The 21285-nt window shown below is 41.7% G+C and overlaps 2 pseudogenes; one reads left to right on the forward strand and one right to left on the reverse strand.

The window, feature by feature from the left end:
- The first annotated feature begins 98 nt into the window (after positions 1-98).
- Positions 99-4092, forward strand: LOC119915666 (annotated as a pseudogene).
- Positions 4093-7210: 3118 nt separating this feature from the next.
- The window catches only part of LOC119915672, a 14811-nt pseudogene continuing 736 nt past the window's right edge, over positions 7211-21285 (reverse strand).

The raw sequence follows: 21285 nt of genomic DNA on the forward strand, positions 1-21285 counted from the left end.
TCCCTCCCATGTGTCTCCTGATTTGGTTGTTTTGTGCTTGTATGTTTAATATTTAGCTCTAAACCAGTGTGTGTGTCTCAGACCCCAGGGCCTGGCAGATGAGAGGAGGAGGGGCTCTCACAACGCTCGGCCTCCTGTGGGAGCACCGACCAGCTCAGGAGGTCCGTTTCTCACTGATTTTGGAGCCAGAATAAATAAAAGAGAAAAAAAAAGGCCTATTGTGTTGGAAGGAAATGCTGTTTCTGAACACTGTGCAGTAGCTTTCGCTCAACGCACCACCATTAACAAGATGTGTCTGTATCTATATGTCTGCATTACAGTGTCTCTGTGTCTGTGAAATTCTCCAGATTGCCAAATTGCGTCAGCAGCTTCAGCGCAGCAAACGCAGCAGCCGCCATCGACGGGATAAAGACCGCAAGTCCCCGTTCAATGGCAGCCCACCATCCAGTCGCAGGTGATCAATAGAAACAGTGGCTTCAGGGAGTGTGCGTTGTGTGTGTGTGCCAAGTGGCTCCGTCTCTGAGAGGAACTAGGTTGGCTGCCTGATCTGGAGAGTTTTGAGGACGTCCCACTTTTCCTCGTGTCCCTGTTAGGCTCTGGTGTGTCTCCTGGTAATTTGAAATGTGACGTGGGCTTTTTAACGACCTCTGGGCTATGAAAAGTCAGTTAATTTGGGTTCTTCTGATTCTGCAGATGCTCACACACACACACACACACACACACACACACTTACACACAGTATCCTGTCATGATGCTCTGTGTCAGTGACAGCGGCAGGGCCAGTCATACGCTCCCTGTGGAGTCTGCTGGAGTGCAGCTGTCCAGCTGTCTGGGCCTCCCTATGAGACAAAGAGAAAGAGCGATTGGCTGAGCTATCATGCAACTTTTCTCACAATCCTTTTGACAAGTTTGTTAGCTGATACAAAGAGCCATTAGCCAGCAGGAACACGCCTGCCTGCCCAAAGTGACAAAAGTGAAGAGTCTCCGTCCCCTTTCTAAAATGTGCCAGCTGATTGAAGAAGACAGGACAGGAAAACATCACTTGTTGCTTGTCAAACCGTGATCGATTTTTTTATTTGTTTTTCGTTACGAAGGAAAAAAAAAAAGTACCCATAGGTCAGAGACACTACATCAGCAGTTCTTGTATAAAAACATTTTATGAACATAAAGTTTCTCACATAAAACATACCAAGTACCATTTCTGTCCAGTGCAAAGCTGCCCCAAAAAAATCGCAATTGGTGGCGGCAAGAAAACAAACAAACAAGACAAAAGCAATCAATCAACACTCCCAAACACTATTTAGCACTCTGGGTTGTGTAAATAAATGTTACGCAATAGAGTTGCAGAGAAGTAATCCAATAGTGACAGAATCCATTTAGTAAATTAAGTAAAGCAATTTCAGCAGATGACTTGTGTGACTCTGGACTGTAAAGACTCAATCCCACATTACATTAAGTACATACTAAGTTCCCATTTCGTTCTTAAACACAAGGGACAAATCAAATCCATGAATCAACATGATGAAGTTTCAAGATGAGACAGCAACATTTTCTCATACTACTTTCCAAGTAAGAGATTGTCATACTGTAGAGCCTGGTGCACCCTTTGGGGGACACATGCCTCTTGTGATTTCTTATACAAAGTAAACATGAAGCCACATTTAGATATGGTGGTGATACAAATAAGAAGTCGACGACTACGGAGAACATTTTTCCAGCAACTCGTGATCTGCTTTGAAATGTGCGTGCGTTAGCTGCCTGTACCTACATAGAAATGTTTCTGTCATTGTTGTGGGAGGGAAAAAAATCAAGTAATGGAGCTGTTATCTGTCGTAGTACATCGTACCCTGTACTAAGAAGTGCAGTGTTGAGTAATGATTCCAAGTCGCCGAGACTTGTTTCAATATTCAGATTATGGATACTGTGGTATTACAAGCGCAGCTATAATTTTTCTTGAGAAATATGAAGCATATATTTATATATCTGATATCTGTGGCAGCAGCTTCCTGCTCACTGGCCAAATGAAAGATGTTAACTGCAGCCTTGCGTGTTCGTGTCTTGTGTGTGTTTCGCAGTCACCTATGCCCAAGACCATTCTGATACCCATCCCTAATCCAAGTCATCGGCCCCTCGTTTCCGCAACAGCGTGGAGGGCCTCAACCAGGAGATCGAGCGCATTACCATCCAAGACACCCTGAAAAGGACGAGACCATCGTTGTGAGTTCCGCTAAGAGATTGGGGTTAGGGGGTTTTTGAAAACGTTTGTCCTTCTCTTAAAAATGTTTGTTGTTCACTGTATTAATTAACATTCAAGGTTTTTCAAGGGTTCACACACCACCACTTGCCAGGGATTAAGCCCCCCGGTACAGCGTTGTTATTGTGACCTCATTTGTGTGTGTGTGTGTTTGTACGACAGCCACAGGATGTCCCAGATGGGCACCGTGCACCCCCACCCGTCCCCCCACAGCGCAGCAGCAGCACCCGCAGCATCGACACACAGACTCCCTCAGGGGGCGGCCTGAGTGGTAACCACAGCAACTGCAGTAGCCGTCCCGACTCCATCTCGCCCTCCTACCTCACCGTCCTCAACGACACAGGTGGAGGCAGCCCCTATGAAGACAAAGGTGGCCAACACACGTCACATGTTGTACCATATGCATATTGCACACTGGCCCTCCAGAGTCTCTTGAGTGAGTCGTGTTTCTGACCCTGACCTCTGACCTCCAGTGTCCTCTCTCGCTTGTCCTCAGAGCTGGGCCCTTACTCCCCTCTGCCTAAATACGCTGCCTCTCCCAGACCAAACAACAGCTACATGTTCAAGAGAGAACCTCCAGAGGGCTGTGAGAAGGTCAAAGTATTCGAGGAGTTCATGTGAGTAGAAAACTCCCCAATACTATCTGAACAAACACACATTTTGACTCAGTACCACATACACCATCCTGCTGCCCCAAAAACTCACTAGAGCACAAAATGTAGATTAATCCGCCACTGAAAATAGTCCCCAACAGATGCACTATTTCCTCATGTTAACATTTGCTTACGTTTGATGAAATCACTTAGCCTTTTTTTAAAATGAAATGTTACGTTATGTAACTGTATATATTTGTGAGGTGTTGAACCAATGGGCTTGGGACTGAGGCTACATCCACACTACTAATGAAAACACCAGCGTTTTCGCCGCGTATCAGAATTGCCGTTCACGTACACTGGACATGTGAGTGCCAGTGTAAACAGGAAGTACATTGTCTACACCGCAAGATTTGGCGAAAAAAGAAAGTACTACTACAGACGAAAAAAGAATAGCAATAACCACACCAGATATCTTTTTGCACGGGGTGACTACGAGGTGGAACTGTTAATGAAAGTAACACGGGAGTACAAAGAGACTGCGGCGGTGCAGAACAGATTAGGTAGCACTAATACGCTACTCCGGAGTTTTAAAGTGATTTTCAAACTTCTCCGATTTAGGTCTTTAGAGTCACCATTCTAGTCTGAACAGCAGGTGCAAAAGTTTTTAAAGGAAAATGAAATAGTGTGGATGTTGCCTGAGAGACACAGACAGGGTAGACGAACTAACACATTATAGGTTTTGGTCTATTCATGGAATTTGTTGTCTAAAATCGCCAGCCCTATCTTGTAAGACTATTTTGTATATTTTGTGAAGGCTACATTCTGTCGTAACAGTGCCATTAACAAGGTAAACATATTTTCAGCACACCTTTTCCTGTAAAGGTGATGTAGCCGCTACGAACGGTATTAAAACGTTCATTGTGCATGTGTGTTTGCAGGCCCAAACCTCTGCAGGAGATTCCTCCCTTCCTGTGTCCCGACCGCAACAAGGTCAACTTCATCCCTAACAGCGGCTCTGCCTTCTGCCTCGTCAGTATCCTAAAGCCCTTACTCCCCGCCCCAGACCTCAACTTTCGCCCGGGGTGGGCCTCCGAAGCCTGTCCCCGTCCCTCGTGCCTCTGTCCACCCAGCCCTGCCTCCTGGAAGAGCCTGAGAGCTTCTGACACCCCACGAGGGCTTCAAGTCGCCACAGCCCCCACGAAGGAAACCCCCTCCTCCCCAACTAAATCAGAAAACATGTGAAACTAGGAAACAACCCTTCTGCTCCAAAAAAAAAAATGCCTTCAGCATGCCAGCTAAGCTCTCTCTGATGTCCTTATCTTGTTGAAAAAGCGCTTCCCACTGCCTCTCCTCCTCAGACGACTACAACGAGAGTCCTGCAGCCCTGTGCCAGGGTTTGCGGCCAACATTTCATCGCTTTCTTCTACCTTTAGTGCTGGTTACGTTCCTGTTATGTGGGAGGAAAAGGGCGAAAAAGGACAGACTCTTTTATTTCATCGTATTATACCATGGCGCCTTTCCACGGACATATCTCTTTTTCTATCTGTAGTTATTTCTCTTTATATGAAATATGCCTTCCATTACAAAAAAAAAAAAAAGGCGACCAAGAGTTTGACCACGGAGGCTAATTTTGGTGCTGCCAGATTTATCGTAGCAAAACTTGAACGGTCGCGACAAGGAGAAGTTAAAAATGTGCCTGATATCTTAGACCGCTCAGTTTCGCTAAACCAGCGTAGTGCTCTGATCATGTTTGTTTCTTTAGCATGACACACGTGAGTTTGCACTATGATGGCCATAGATACACGCAGAAAGGCAGGTGGTATATTAATTGTGAACTAAATCCAGACATCTGTTTTGTACTTCTGTCAGCCATTTACATTTAAAGCTGACTGTAAACCAGTACAGGCCGATGCCTTTGTTACACTAACTGGTAGCAGTGAACTGGTCCCCTGCCGGGCGGTGTGTATCTATGGGAAACACAGGCCAGGGCTGATGTGTGCAGCGTGTTCCACCTGTGTCTGCTTGCCCCTCCTTTCCCAAGCGCCAGCCTTTGCTCCAATTGTCCCTTTTTACTCCACCGCCATCACAACTGCCCCAACCGCTCTGTTCCTACCTTTTCCACCTCTTTCTCTCCATTTTCTTTCCCTCACTGTCACTTGTCATGCTGATTTCCTTGAGTCTTTCTCAGCTAGTGTTGTTGTGAAATGTGTCCAAAAGGCCCTCGTCCTCACGGCGACAGGCTCCCTCTGGCTTGTAGGGCCCTGAGCATGGAGAGGTTGGTGAACACAAATACTACTGTAGTGGCAAAATATAAATCAGACAAAAAAATTAAAATAAAGATCAAACATTCTCAAAATCAAATGGCCACTGAGACACCTACGGAATGACTCTTAAGCAGGGAAAAAGAAGTCCATTGTCCAGGCAAGCATAGCGTTTATGTGGTTTATTTCCATTTCAAGCGAGCAAACAAACAAATGGTGTCTACAGCCTCTTGCCTTGGTAAAAAACCATGAATCTTTTCCAGTCCCTACCTGTGCTAAATGTGACTACCCCTGTATGTAGATTCACCTGCCCAAGCTGCCCACTACCTACTAATTATTTTTTTAAATTAACTAAAATAATAATATTAACAGTTTAATCAAACAAATTCTTTAAGGCAAAACAGCAATAAAATACATTAATATTAATTATTAAATTAAATTACAGTAAAGGAGTAGCTGCAACAACTACACTGCGGACCATGAGGGCAGATGGATTTCTACAATACAGCTGCAACCAACCTACTGTTTTCAGCACTGAAAGTCTAACATAACAATTACAATTAAGTCTCCACATCAGTCCACATTGCTTAAGTGCAAACCTTAAAGACCCCGAAACTCTGGTTTCAAATCAAAGTATTTTTATCTAACTCTAAAGCTGCATAATTAATGAAATGACTACATGCAATCACTGGACTGCAGCTCCCCTTAGCTCTACGGAGCTTTTCAGCTTCTTTGTTTTGGTTTTACAGCACACAACTTTTGGTTTTAGTTCACTCTCACGTCCAGCCACAGCTGGCAGGCAGTCTGTGTCCTTGAACCAACCCCTAATATTCACACAACAGTTGTGGATGGAAACAGGCATTAATTTGTACTTCATTTAAATACATGTTTTTATTCATTTAATATTTTAAAAGCGCTACATTTGAAGGCAAACTTGACCAGTGCTGTGTCTACATGTTGTTTCCACTGCCCCTCAGTGGTCAAAATAATGAATTACTGCAGGTTATGACAATATATGAAAGTTCTCCTTTGAACTAAGCTCAAAATTAAACATAAAAATATTAACGAAACACACTTTAAACACCACCTGATTAAAACTAACGACACATGTGGATGTCTGATGAGGAGCTGTCGTAGTTTGTTGGTTGAAGACCTCTCCGTGCCCGGGCCCCTCTTCCTGTATATGTCATTACTACTTGACTGTGCCTGCTACGGTGGGATAGGAATGTACTGGATATGTAAATATAGAGGCACACTGTGTTTGTATTATCGGCTGACAAAGATATGTAAATGAATGAGTCAACAATTGTACCCTATATCCTCCCCCCTGCCTCCTCCTGCATTTTCTCCGCTGAGTACTGTGAATTACTACACGTCTCATTATTGTGAATAATAATGTATTTATTTATCGGGAGTATAATTGGGTCTGCAGAGAATTTTAAATCAAGAATAGATTGCATCGTCCATCTCAGGTTGTAGTGAATAGGACACACAAAAAAAAAAAATAACAAGAGATATACTAACTTCTCAGCGCACACTAACAAGTCTACACTACTATTAAGAGAGCAAACCAACAGCTGCTATTTATGTAGCCTCACACAGTGGAAATCCTGACTGATGTAAACCTGTAGCAGAGTAGAAGTAGAGAGAGAAGTGTGGATGTCACCTGATTTGGCACGAGTAATGTTTCTTCAATGAAATTAGATGAGTTCTGATCCAAAATGAGATATCCACTTGCTGAAAAACAATCACACCTACAAGCGACATGTTCTTGGTCGTTGTTTTTTTTTTTTAGACATCTGTTTACAAAGAGAAGTAGTCTGAAAGAGCAGATTCATACATGTGGAAATACAGATTTATTTCAGATACCAATCTTTGTTTTTTCTTCTTCTTCAAGTGGATATGAATAAACAGCATTTTTGGATGAGGCTCAACGTAAGAAATACTCGACAAGGATTCTTTGTTTGCTTGTCCAGTTTATTGGAAACAGAACTGCCAAGTTTCATCTGTTAAACCCCTTGAGTGAAATAAAAGGCATAGTTGAATTAAATAAAGCATTTGTGATTGACTTGAGAAATACATTCTTTTTTTTTTTTTTAAGTGTGTAAATCAAGAGTAAACAGTATAATACATGATGTAGTTTCCCCTTGTGACCACTCCGCTTGGAAAGGAGGATAAGAGTTCCTTCCATGTGTCACATTAGAAACAAGAAGAAAAAATAAAATGACATGCTGTGTAGTAGAAAAAACAAATAGCAGAGATACTAATGTGCAGTTTTTATAAAAAAGTGTTTTTCTTCAGACATGATGACTTCCTCCCATGATGCACTCTGATCACATTTGTGCCACTTACACAGGCACACAAGTGTCATAACTGAGGATTTGGTTTCAGTTGGTGCACGTCAACAACTCAGGTGTGTTATCCAGAACGTACATTTTTAGAAACTCTACATCCTCGTTTTGCAGCTGTTCACTAAACCAACATGTAAACATTCAAAAATGTCAGTCTTGGTAGTTCAGTGGAAATTAAATCCACAGCAGATTAAGTTAGAAATACATTTTACAACATGGTAACAGTTTTCCAGTGTTGATTATTTCCCCATAAAACAATAATATATTTCCAAAATCTGTGAATTCTCAAAATACACAACACAGAGCTAAAAATAGACAGTATTATACAGTGTTATATTTTTCAGTGTACAGCACAACAAAAACATTTGATTTTGCAAACAGCGATATCATCTGAAAATAAATACATTTTTATGCAGCTTAGGTGCCATTATTTGCAGATTTTTAATAACCCACCCGCCCAAAAATAAGCAAATTCATGTGTCCTACTTTAAAACTTCAAAATAAAAGTTTTCTTGGCCTTGGACTTGTAATTGTGAAATTCAAACGACAGACTGGACTGAGGAGGATTTCAAACGCATTCTATATTTACCCACACTAAATTCAGAGCGAGTAGAATCTGGGCTGAAGGTGAGAGGATAAACATGAAGTTTTAACAAAATATATTTCCCCACTGGGCCTGTGAACTCCAGTTCAGTCAAAACGACACCATCAGTCCTCTCCAGAGACGGTTCACAGTTCACTTTTAGACCATTAGACTGAGACTAACAGAAAACGGAGAATTTCAATCAACAAGAGAGTCACATTTATCAAACTGGTGGAGTCTTAAAAGATCCAGAGTTTGGTCCGCATCACAAAGCAAGTAAGCTTGGGTTACCCGGCTTCACCGAGCCAAATGTCAGCGATCCTGGATAACTGGTATCCTGAAGCTGTTCACCAGTTGCCTCTATTAACCCTGGGTTTTCACTATCAAGCTACAAGCACATTCCAGAGGTGAAGTTCTTAATTGCAATGAACATCAGAACAATGAGTGCAGCACTTAAATGACATGAGATTAGGTGGTGATACCCGCAGGTAATAAAATCACACATCTAGATAAGATACTTTAGGAATAAATTCTAAATAATAAAAGCATTATTATCCCAAGATAATCCATTTACTTTGCATAGTGACATTTTGGTGTGTAAGGGCTTTTCCTGCTGCCAAAGCAGAGCGGAAAGATGCCCATGGTCCAAGCGAAAAACTCGCCCACTTTGGTCCAGACTCAAATATTTCAACAATGCATGGACCCACCATGACATGTGGTTCACACATGCACGGCCCCCTCAGGAAGAATCATACTGGCTTTGAAGATCCCCTCACTTTTCCTCTATCCCCAGCATCAGTTAGCCATTTGTGGGTTTAAGTGAAATGTCTCGACAACTACTGCATGGATCCACCATGACATATGGTTCAGACGTTCATCTCAGGATGAAATGTGATAACTGTTCTTCGTGTTTAGTGGTTATTAGCAAATGTCAGCATGCTAACATGCTACATTTAGAGAGTTAGTTGATAACTGATGTTAACATTTAGCTCAAGTACAGCCCAAAAGAGCTTTTACCATGTTTTATAATAAAAACTGACATAACAAATTAATTACAATGATTTCCTCGTTGAGTCTAAAAAGATTTAACACTCAAAATGTTATCCTGAGCTGCAGAACTAAAATCTCTGTTGTTCCTTATTACTTTTATCTGAACTCAGTACTTATGTGCATGACAGGATTCTCTATGAACGATTAATATTTCTCCAGTGAACTCAGTGGCCACAAATCAAGCTGTTTTTAATCCATTCCTCTTTACTAAACCCGCTCCAGTTTATGAGGCTTTTAGGAAACGGCCAAGATTAGTTGTCCAGCATAGGTTAACATGGCGATCCACCACTCCAGCTAAAAGTGAGTCAGCATTGAGAAACCAGAAAACCTGTGTAAAGTCCAAAGATAGCTGGATAACCCACTAATCTTGCTTTTTGATACAGACAACTGCTGCTGCTGTTTGTGTGTGCAAATACAGGCTCAGTGACTCAGTCTTATCTCATACATACAACACTATGTCCAACATATATATATATATATACACACACACACTCTCTCTCTCTCTCTCTCCATTCATATGTGACAACTGGGATGTATGACTCGATTATTTTGACTGATATTGCAACTGCGATATGATTTGCGATACTGAAGAAAATTATAATTTTTACATCATTATTGTCATTTTCATTGGAAAACATGTTTAAATGATTATGGTGCAATTTTTGAAGGGACCTGTAGCAAACAAATAAGTAAGTCTGTAGAACATGATATTTAGACCTTTAACAAAGATTGCACCTCCTGTGATTTGAAGATTTCTATTAATTGTTTAGCCCGAGTGAAAATCATGTGCTACAATGTATAAAACAACATTAAGTAGTAAATAGACACTAAGCAGTCAATTTATTTTACACCCTGGGTCCCTTGTGATGTGTACACACAGCAAACTGACACACACCCAAACAACGCAAACATGAACAGCACACAGGGAAAAACATGCGACGGCGTCCAAAATAAACCCGTAACTCAAACATTCTCTCCGCTTAACAGAAGCTGGAACAACTAATAGCGAAAGGTAACACAAACCCCATGAGGTCTGCTGTGTGCATACGATTCAGTGGCTTCACGTGTAGTGTTAACAGTCATTTATAAAGTTGCAGCTGAGGAGAGCGTTTAACCGTTATCTGGACTGAAAGTGTAAAATAACATAACCAGTGTAACACAATGAGTGTGTTTGCATGTGTGGATATGTAGACACCTCTCCTGCTAACAGAAATACAGGCGCACGTGTGTGCATCAAGGTGTGTTTTTCACTGTTAATGTGTGTTCTTCTTCACACACACCTTTAGGCGTTGAGCAGCTCGTCTGCGGAGCGTCCGATGGCGTCGGGGTTGGAGAGGGGGTCCAGGTCTGCGAACAGGTTGAACCAGGCAGACATGTCTTTGGATCCACTTGGAGTTGCTGCATACACACCCACAAGAAAGTTTAGATTTATGTAAAAGTGTGTCCACATAACTAGCTTTCTCAGAGCATTTAACCACACTGACCTCTTATCCTAACAGACATAAAGACATTTTGATTTTTCATAGTAAGAAAGTCACTAATGACATTAACAATGGCTTGTTCAATCCCAGTAAGTGACAGTGAATAGTTTGTAGTTTATAGTATGGTTTGTCCACCAAAGAGCACTGAAAAGGTTGTTTTTACACTGTTAAATGCATCTTGGTTGCCATTTAACAAGACAAAACATAATGTTATCTGAGTCCCAAATATCAATATTGTCCTTAAAATATAAGTTATAACAGCAACAATATAACAGTATAACTGTATTACAGTATATTGTAATAGTACTGCTCTCAAATTAGGACTGGGCAATAAAACAATGATAATTATCACAATATAATTTTCTTCAATAACAATAAAACCAATGTTTCAATAAATGTTTAATTCATTTGAATCATCAACAAATTAGCACTTAATGTGTCAATTAAGATATTTATTTAGATGGAGAAAGGGACTGAAAAAAGATTTCATCATAATTGTTTTGAATGTTCTGCCTCAGATTTGTGAAGTGATCCAATGTTTGGCATCAAGTGTTTGTTCATGGTTTCTTCAACTTTCACTCAGGAGCAAAAATCAGCCTTTAAAATTTGAAAGAAGTAATGATTTGACATTTATTGTGATAATTATCAATCACTTTAGGACCATATCTGGCTAAATGTGGAGTTGGATTACTAAGTGGGCCCCAGGGGCCCCCCATACAGCCCGCTGTTTATTTATTACATGGCAACTGGTTTGTGGTAATTAGAATAATTGTGACTTTCTCTGGGAATATGTACAACTCAAGCACAGTATCGGCTAACATGGGATTTAACATGGTCTTGTTGTGTCAAAATCTATTTTTAAGACCTACATTCATTTGGATTTAATCAAATTACCACACAACAAAGCTGGGGCTGGGAAATATTCCAGGGATAATGTACACAACAAGGTTACCACAGTGTTTTATAGCCTGGTACTACGACCACCTCCACCAACACAATTTATATAGACTTAACTAAAACTGATCATGAGAAGAGATTGGTTTACCATTTCAGTTAACAATTTCCTGGGATAATCCCTTCACACTGAACATAGATAGTGAGGGACAAGGGGATTAATGGGCATTTTTGCAAAAAACACAAGTACAGACAAGAACGCAGATTAAGAAAAAAAGTTACCATGAGCTGCAGAACTTGGAGCCAGCTGAGCTGACTGGTTCTGACCAGGAGGAGGCTGCAGGGGCGGAGCTTGGAACATGGGTGGGGTTGACCAGCCTAAAAGACAAAGCATGTCAAGATGAGTAAAGAAAGACCCTGTTATTTATTATAATGTTTCTATATTACAAAGAGTGATCAGTCAGTGTGCTGCAGTGAGCGCCTCCCTCCAGCATAGAGCAGTGTGGCTCACCTGTAGAGCTCAGACTGTGATCCAGCAGCTGGGAGGGCAGGAAGCCTGTGGGGCTGGGCGGGTTTGAGGGTGGACGTGCCGCTGGGCCACTACTTGCTGCCCCTGTGCTCGATGGAGGGACGCTGGGAGGGTCAAAAAGCCCGAAAGCATCCTGCCACTCTCTGCTGAACTCGTCGCTGGCCCCCGGGCCCGGGCTGAGAAGGTCTTTGAGGAAAGCCATGTCGCCCCGTTCGCCATCTTCCTCCTCCAGCCCCGTCTCAGCCGGGTGGGGTGAACCATCTGAGAGCAGACACCCATCTAGAGGGAAGAGAGAAAGACAGGAGGGTGGCTTTATAAGACCTGAAGCAAATACCTCACAGTTGATTCTGAAAGGGTCAGATGTGCCGCCGCACCAGTTAGAGGCAGACGAGGATCTAAGCAGAGATGCAGATAGTTACAAAGCCAAAAGGAAAAAAGAGGGCTGAAATTACAAATTTAAACCCGCAACTTGCTACTGAGGGTTACAACTCGCTAAAGTTAAGACTTGTCTATTAAGAACATCCTGTATTCTCCATATCGGAAAGCTACTTTTAAATTGCACATAAAGAACACAATTTTGTGTCTGTCTGAAATGTGTTGGAAGAGAAAAGTGACATGTCTTTTCATCTGATCACACAGCAATATGACTTTGTAACTTAGACTACCTTTTAAATTTTGCTGAAATTTTATGGAAGGCATTTGTCGGGAAGAAGGCTCTTTAAGCTCCCAGCCTCTAGACTGGTGGAAAATGTGCAGTGGCATTAAAGTTAAAGAATAAACCCTTTTTCACAGCAGACCTGTGAGACTCAGGTGCAACTAATGACATCAACAGCTGCAAAGCACTGCAGCAATTGCAGGATCGGAGCCGTTGTTAGCATTGTTACTTCCACCTGTGCTTCACCTGCCGTGAGGGGAGTGAATTTCATTACAGAAGAATAAAGAAACAATTGTTCTGATACTGGAGGCCATCAAGATTCTGGTTAACAAGAGTTATTCAGAATGACATCTTAAGTACATGATGGGCCTACTTTTTCTGACAGGGAAATCAGTTAAATCCTACATATCATGAAGCCTATTTTGCTCTCAAATTCATTGTCAATATAGTGCCAGTCTTTTGTCATTTGTCTGTCAAAACTGGCAAAGTTTAACTGGAGAAGAAATATTTATGTCACTTGGGCTCCACTCACAACATACATAGGATAATAATTATGTTTGTTATTTTACGGCTTATTCTATATTGACTTATCTTCCCTTTGTAATATATTGTATTTGTAGTGGCCTGTATATTTGGACCATAGGAACTGTATTTCCCGCATATACTTGCATGACAAATGCACAGGTGATTTTAAGCTGTGGGATTTCCCCTTAGCTAAACATTTGCTCTGATGAAAGTCTAGAGGAAGAACACTTGGCTTTGACAGCAAGTTTTCTTTCTCTGTATAAATGTGTTGATCTTCTCAAAAGGACAGTTGTCCTTCAACCTGCCTGTTATGCCTTCAAACAAATAACACAGAACTGATGGTTTTCCCATGGTCAGAAATAACCTGGGTGCTACACATTGTACACAATTACAGGGGAAACGAAATGTTTAAGCGACTTTAAAAAATGGATTTACTTAACTCTTCCAGCAAAATAGCCTCTTTCTGCAATTACATATAAATTGGATTAAATGTGCAAAAGTTCCTAATTTCCACACACCATATACATATTCACATAGTTAATCAAGAGGACACTCCTTCAGGGATGTTTGTCCAGTCCTTGATTACAAACAATTACTGTACAGACAGAAAATGTTGAACTATTCCTTTATGCAATGGGTTTTACATCCAGCTGCCCTAATAGCATGGTAAATGGTACGTAAAGGCCCAGAATATCACAAAAGAGAAGCTGATGTTTGACTGTTCATCCTACATAACAAAAAAGTGAAGGGAACAAAGTGCCTTGCAACAGCCAGGCAGACTGAATCCAGATCCAATGTGCAAAAGGAAGCAGAGTTGAACTCCAGGAGAGGTGGATTTGTGCCACATTCAAGCAAAGATGGGAAAGTGGAGAAGGCAGTTAGAGATAAATCACAGGTAGAAGAAAGAGGAGACAGCCAGCCAGTTTACCCGTGGCAGGCAGCTGTGAGAGGTTGGACTGGAGGCTTCCAAAGCCCCAGGACACATTCGGGTCGCCACCCTGAAGAGGAGGCAGGAGCTGAGGCTGGAGAGGGATGTTTGTCGAGGCTGGGAGCGGTGACTGTGGCCGATCACCGGCCATGAGCATCAGGTCGTCATCAGAGCACGCTGACAGTCCTCTGAGGCTGTGCAGGGTTCGAGTGGGTATGGTTGTGTTTTGGTGCACTGAGAGCAAAGGATTATAAAGCCAACAGGCGTCCGGTCCACAGTCAGCAACAGCAAGTCCAATGCACACATCTGTACTGTACACACAAGTCTTGGCTATAGAAAAAAAACAACAATAGTCTCTGTAGGGGTTCACACACAGAAAAACTCACCGCTGTCACTGGTCTGCCTCTGTCCATCACTGCTGTGGGCGGGGTCTGGAGAGGAGGGCACATCAAAAACAGTAGAGTAACACTGACATTAAAGCTAATATACAGCCCAAATACCACAAGCACTGACACCCTTAGTGTAATTAAGTGTATTTATATTCTACATAAATGGCTAAACACACAAGGAGACACATCAATTAAATTTTTGCCTGACAGCAGAAAATAAACTTTTAACTTGATTTCAGTGTATGTTTCTAAATAAAGCCGTGAAAGTAGTCTTACCTCACTCTACTAAATGCTCTTTTAATTATGCTGCTCAATTATAATGCTGCTTGGTGAAGTTTGATATGCCCAATCAAGCCCAACTTGATTTGTGTTTCACACAAATTGCAATGAATGAACAAGTAACATTGATGTGAACAGACAGAAAGTTTCATTTTGAGGAAAACCATTTCTTGAAAGTGCTTTGCTAGCTTGCTTTTATGCATCTTTTCCTGTCTGTTAATCCCTGAAAAACTATGTTTCAGCCTACAGGGGGCAGCACATACCTGTGTCAGAGGCACTTCCTGATGGCTTGTCCTCATCCAAGGACACCAGACTGAGGAAGGAGGGAGGGAGGAGCGGAAAAAAATGAAAAAGTGCCTTATCTAGCTGGTGAGACACAGTTTTGCTATTTTTAGCGATGCAGGAGCCTCTACTTTATTTGGAGCTGCTGTTAAAAACTGCAGTGTCAGGTTGACTATTCTAAAGCCAAGAACTACCACACATACACACACTTACTTGTGAGTAAACACGGGCATGACATTGGCCTCATGTTTGATGAAGACATAGCTGAGGTGGTTGTATGCAAACATACAAACAAAGGACAGAGCAGAAAGCGAGGTGAAAATGTGTGTGTGTGTGTGTGTGTGTTAATGATGACAGGGCAGAGAGCCGAGAGTAGTGGCATGAAAACAGAGCCAGATAGTATGATAGACTTTTTGTGTATGTGAACACACATCAGGCCACATTTGATTCATTATTGATAGAAGATTTTTCAGGTAACCTAAAACAATTTTCTTCTTTCACCTGTCTGTGTTGCTCTGTAGAGCCTTCTCCTTCTTATCTTCTTGTTCCTGTGTGTCTGTTATTTGCTCCAGCGGGTCTCGCAGGTCCTGTAGGAGGGAAGTATACAGTTAAATGTAATATTAAGGCACATGTATTAATAGATAAAACAGGTGAAAGAAGTTGGACCTCTTGTTGTTGCTTTCCGCCTGGGATTGACCATTTGTTTCTCTTAAACTGACAGAGCAGTCTCACAGGTACTCAACTGAAAAGTCTGTCTGATTTATATAACAAACAGTTGTTAAAGAAAACAGAATCCATCCCCATTCACCTAGAGTTTCAGACCCTGTTTCCAAGACCAACTAGCCAAAACGAACAGGTACAAACACTCGACTATTTTATTTCTTTACTCCAATAGTAAAAGGTAATATCACCACCACCCGACCACGGTGGCAAATATTGCCTTTAACTTAGTTGTACTAAAACCTAGAGTGCACTTATGTACTGTGTTTTTACTTCTCCATTTGATATCTGTGTGTTCTTACTGTTTTATCCAGCTGCAAAACAAATTACAAAGTTCTCCTTGACTTGACTTTGGTACCTTCAGTGTGGTGAACTGGTATGGTACATGTCCTTGGAAGGCCTCGTGGATTCCCGACATGGTGTGGGCCGTCTTCTCCCAGAACTGCAACAGAGTGGTCTGCCGTGACAGGAACAAAAGAAATGTTAAATGTGCATTAACATTTGGCTAATAGAGACACAATATACCAAATATTAATATAAATAGAGACAAACATACCTGGTAGGTACAGAGGGAGTGGGAGAGCATGTTGCAGCGGCTCGCTCCCAGCATGTCAACCTTCTGACACACATCGTTCTTCAGCTTCTCAAACTGGCTCTTTGTCCCTCGGACCTGGGCTTGGACCTAACAACAGAGACAATGAAAAACATACACACATACTTGATCCCTTGACACGCGCAAAACAAGCGTCCTCCTACCTTGCGAAACTTTTCCAGCTGTTTGTAGGTGTCTGGGTCCAGCTCTTGGGAGACGTCTTTCATCCAGAGCAGAGCTCCTCTGTACTCTGTGCGGGCCTTCTCCATACGACTGACTGTCAGTAGAGTGTCGGTGATGGCGCGCCGCCTGAACGTCTCCACCTCCTGGTACAAGCGGTGCAGTGGCGGGCAAAGTGCCATCCTGTGGAAAAAGCAACGTTGCAGTAGGAGGATTTTGGGAAATAAAATCAGAACATCTTAATATTTCTCAAAATTAAAAAAGCATGCACTGCACAGTCATCCCTTCAACGCATAAGCATCGGTCTCATTATTTTCTGCCGCTGACCTCTGCTTGGCGGAGGTGCACAGGGCCTTGCTGGGTGGCGTCCATCATGTTGCCAGCCTTTGTGCGATCGTGTTCAGCTTGGAAGCGTAGGAACAGGCCGAGCTCATTCTCCTCCTGAGACAAGCCTAGGTGAAAGGGCTCAAGATTTAAGTATACATGAAGGAGAACATGGAAAAATAAATAAGCAATTCACTTTTGAGACTAGTGAGTGAGTGAGTGATGTAGTTTCACAGTTCATTCCTCATACCATGAATGTGGTGGTAAGGATACCAGGGCGCCGTTTCAAATGAAGGCCAAGATGATCGTAAAATCCCTCTCACCAACTATCTTAGCCTCATATGATGCTTTTGGGAAACGCTTCTTAAGGTTAAGAGAGGGGATGTCTCAAAAACATCATGTTTCTTTGATGTTTTTATTGTGTTCATTTAATTTCATCTTTAAAGTCCTTAACTTTATCATGACCGCTGATGTGCTCTGTTCAGTCATGTTTTGAGTGATGTTTAAATTAGAAAACAAGAAAATAAACTAATACACGCACCCACAAAATAAATAAATTAACCGTGTGCTGCGATTGACAGTTTGTGACAACTATTTAGAAAGCAGAGTCGTGGAAACAGAGAGACAAAAGTAATGGATAAATAGTGAAAAAGTGGTAATTGCCTACTGAAAAAATGAAAAGAAAAATTCCAATATGTCTTTGTCTTGGATAAAAAAAAAGAAAAGTCCCACTTTTGTATAATAAACTGTATTATGTGTCTTGTGTAATATCCAGTTTATACTCATGACATGACAACACATTTAAAGCATGAAAGATGATGTGGCTAAAGGTAGCACATCAGACCAAACAGCTTGTGCCCCACTGGTTTAAAGTAAAGGATCTTTATCTACATCCTTATATATTAATCTCTTGTGGCTGAAATGCCACAATTCTGATCTTCTGTTTTTTCAGTTTCCACATCTTCTCTTTTCAGTTTGTGCTGATAGTCATTTCCTTATTTTGGTCTCTTACAAAAATTATGACAGAACCTCATCCACAGTTAAATCTGTACATAAAAGGACAGTAACCGCTGAATTTGAGGTTTAATACATGTTGAACAGAGAATAATAAGAATCTTAATCCTAGGAAAAGGACATAGGGCAAACCTTGCCGCCAAGTATGTGTCCTTGTGCCATAACCTGAGGGACAGCGAGAGACTCAGTGAAGTGTTTATTGTATGGCATATTAAATCTTGTTTGTAGTTAATGTTCTCTCGTGTTACAGAGAGAGGGTAAATTGTTCAAAGCTCACTTCCACCCAGTAACAAAAGTGAAATGTAATGAAGAGTAAATATATTATAAACCAAAGCAGCTGCTGAACAAACAGGTCTGAAATGACACCTCTTGTTGTCAGTGCAGAGATATCATGTAATAGGTCTGGTGAAATGTGCTAGCTTGACTGTCACTCACGTGTGATCCTGTGCTGGTACTTCTCGATCACCTTCAGCAGCTCCGTGCACGTGGACTGAACCGAGCGGAAAAACTGCAGAGACAAACAAGCCCCATTAAAATACTTCACACAGAAAACGTGTTACTATGACAGTTTCATCCTCAAAACAAAACTGTTTTAAAGCAATATGCAGTGTTGAGATTTCTGCGGCATGATGTCTGTCCCTCTGCTTCAGTGACGCTGCACTCCAACCTCTAAATCTGTAAACAACATATTTTTCTGTCTCTTGCTTTCTGTCTGGCAGTCGGCCGGCTACTTCCATCTGGTGGACAACAGTGACTGAAAGATGAGCGTGTGTCGCAGCAAAACAGATTTCAAGGCCACTCCAGTGCTGCTCCCAGATAGAAAGCTATGACCGAAGGATGAAGGGGTCACCTCGACTTTTAGAGCCTGCTAGAGATGACAGTATGGCGCATTATGCTCGTGAAGAGTGTGTGTGTTGTGAGGACAGATCATAGAATCAAGTCGGGTCATCAGGAAGAATCTGCATTAGACACTTTTTTCCACAGCAGACATTTTGACTTAGTAGTAGGAAAAGCACAGGTGTTATTTATAACATTAACCATGACACACAGTGTGACAGCCTGGCAACAAAGCCAGGACTAGTGATATTTAGAGAGCAGAATCAGAATCAATTGTACATTTTCACATACGAGGAATTTGCCTTGGTATAAATTGGTGCTTACAGTACACATGAACATAAATAGAAATATATAAAAAGGAGGAGATCGACAAAATGTACAAGTATACAAAAATTACAATAATACTATAATACAGTGCAAGGGCTAAAGCAATGTCATGTATAATTCCATGCAGCGTACAATGTAATGTACATGTTATCTTGCCTGCCTGGAACTTGCTGCTTTAGATGGAAGCTATATTAATGAATGAAATGGAAACAGAGCATTACTGGTGTTTAATGGTGCTTTCCAAAAGACCAAAAGCGAAGTGAGCGTTGTGGGCGGCGCGTTTAAATTGAGGAGAGTGTTGGTCAGAAGTGACGTCATTCAGCTGCATTATTCTCTATAGTATAACAAAATATATTTAATTAGTTTTAGATTAGATCTGCTGTCATTGAGGATGATTATATCGGCCTCCTGAGTGCAGGTAATGGCTGATACCGATTATCCCAAAATGTTAGATCTCAGCCTAATGGCTACCCTATTACTAGCCAGGACCCTGAAACTGAAGCAGCTAGTGGAATTCAGCCATCATCATTTTATTTCTTTTTTTTTTTTTTTTTTTACACTGTGCTTTTTTGTACTGTTGCACGTCAAAATTATAAATGTCTATATTCTAGTCAGTATAGAGTTACAGGAAATAGTCAGACACTGTTACATGATACCAAAACTTGCAACAAAACTATTAGTCCCTCAGTAATGATGTCAATCAGCGTAGACAAACCCTTACATCCCTATTTTTAATCTTTTCACCTGATGGTCTTCTGAACCAGGGACACTACATTTTCACTTCACAAGAACCTCTGAGCATTAGGGGAACCTTCCACTTACGTCTCTGACAAACTTGTTGTAGCCGGTAAATCTCCTCTAACAGCCACTGAGAAGTGACTACAAAAGATCCTCTTGTTCAACAAACAAGGGCAGCTAACATTGTTCATATTTCCAGTTGTTTGCTCCTCTGCCCACATAAAGCTCGTATGCCTTGTGTGATTGTTAGCGTCTGCTAGCTTAGCTTAGCTTAGCTAGAAACATTAGCTCCCCAAACATCTTGATCGCCCCCGGTTGGCTTCCGCAGTATAGGTCAAAACCCCGTTCCCTCCGGTTAGCGGATAGGACACTGGCCAAACTAAACTAACTGCTAGTTTCTCCAACATTACCTACCCCAGCTTAAGCCTTAACCTTAATATTAAACCATGACTGCAGTTTAACTTAAACTTCAGATCCATGACTCCTATGGCCATTTATTTATACAGGGTACAGCTAGTTTTGACTAAGCCACAGGTTTAAACCACAGCAGTAGGGTTAAAAGAGTACCCCATCGATTTTGCATTGCACCACTATACAATCAGTCAAAATGGATGGATCACAATCGATGCAGCAGTGTCAAAAAACTGGCACCTACTACACCCACAAACCCGTCTTAAGCCTTACACCGCCGCTAAGCTGATGACACAGCAACAGCCCCCATCAAACTTTATTCAGTGGAAAAAAAGAAGAATAGTGCTGCCTGCTTTTGCCTGCACCCAGACTTAAGAGGCTGCGAGAGTGCAGAGGGGGGGTGACTGAACATGTGCAGTTACTGATTAACTGTATAATAAACAGTCAGTCTAGTCTGGCTCAGCAGTGGCCGCACACCTGTCAGTGTCAGAGCTGTGCACAGGTCAGCGCTCCTGCACAGCACGACTCGGCTTTAATGTATTTGTGAGATGAGCAATACTGGCCGATCCATCAACATCACGGTTATGGAAAGGCAACTGGTCTGTCTGAGTCACAGCAATATGGGCAGGGGGGGAAAACAGAGACAGGCGGAATGAAACATCCACGTCTGCGTTTGGGCGGTACATGCACACATCGCTACTTTAAGTTTTGTCCTCTAATTGAGATTTTCCTGTGTCATTGTCAAGTTTCCACCATTATATAGACAAAGAAAAGACACGATTAAAAGAGAAGGATATAATCAAATAATGATTCAATACTGGATGAAATAAACATTTGTTCTTGTGCTTGAAAAATAGTAACAGATATTGCCAAATCAGATCTGAGTTTCATTCAAGTAGTCAGAGGGCAAAAGCAGCTGAGATGAAATCTGAACATGCACTGAGCCATGTCGTGATAATAACCCATAAAATTGGTTAGCTGTGAGGCCGCTGTCCAGGATCTGCTCCAAATCTAATCCTCCCTGGTGGTTTATGTGCTCTGCTGGCCGCAGATGGCTCAAAGTAAGATGAAATTTGTAGACAGAT

This window comes from Micropterus salmoides, unplaced genomic scaffold (genome assembly GCF_014851395.1).
Source record: "Micropterus salmoides isolate LMB-PRFRI ecotype aquatic unplaced genomic scaffold, ASM1485139v1 Ms_hic_scaffold_1, whole genome shotgun sequence".
Lineage (NCBI taxonomy): Eukaryota > Metazoa > Chordata > Actinopteri > Centrarchiformes > Centrarchidae > Micropterus > Micropterus salmoides.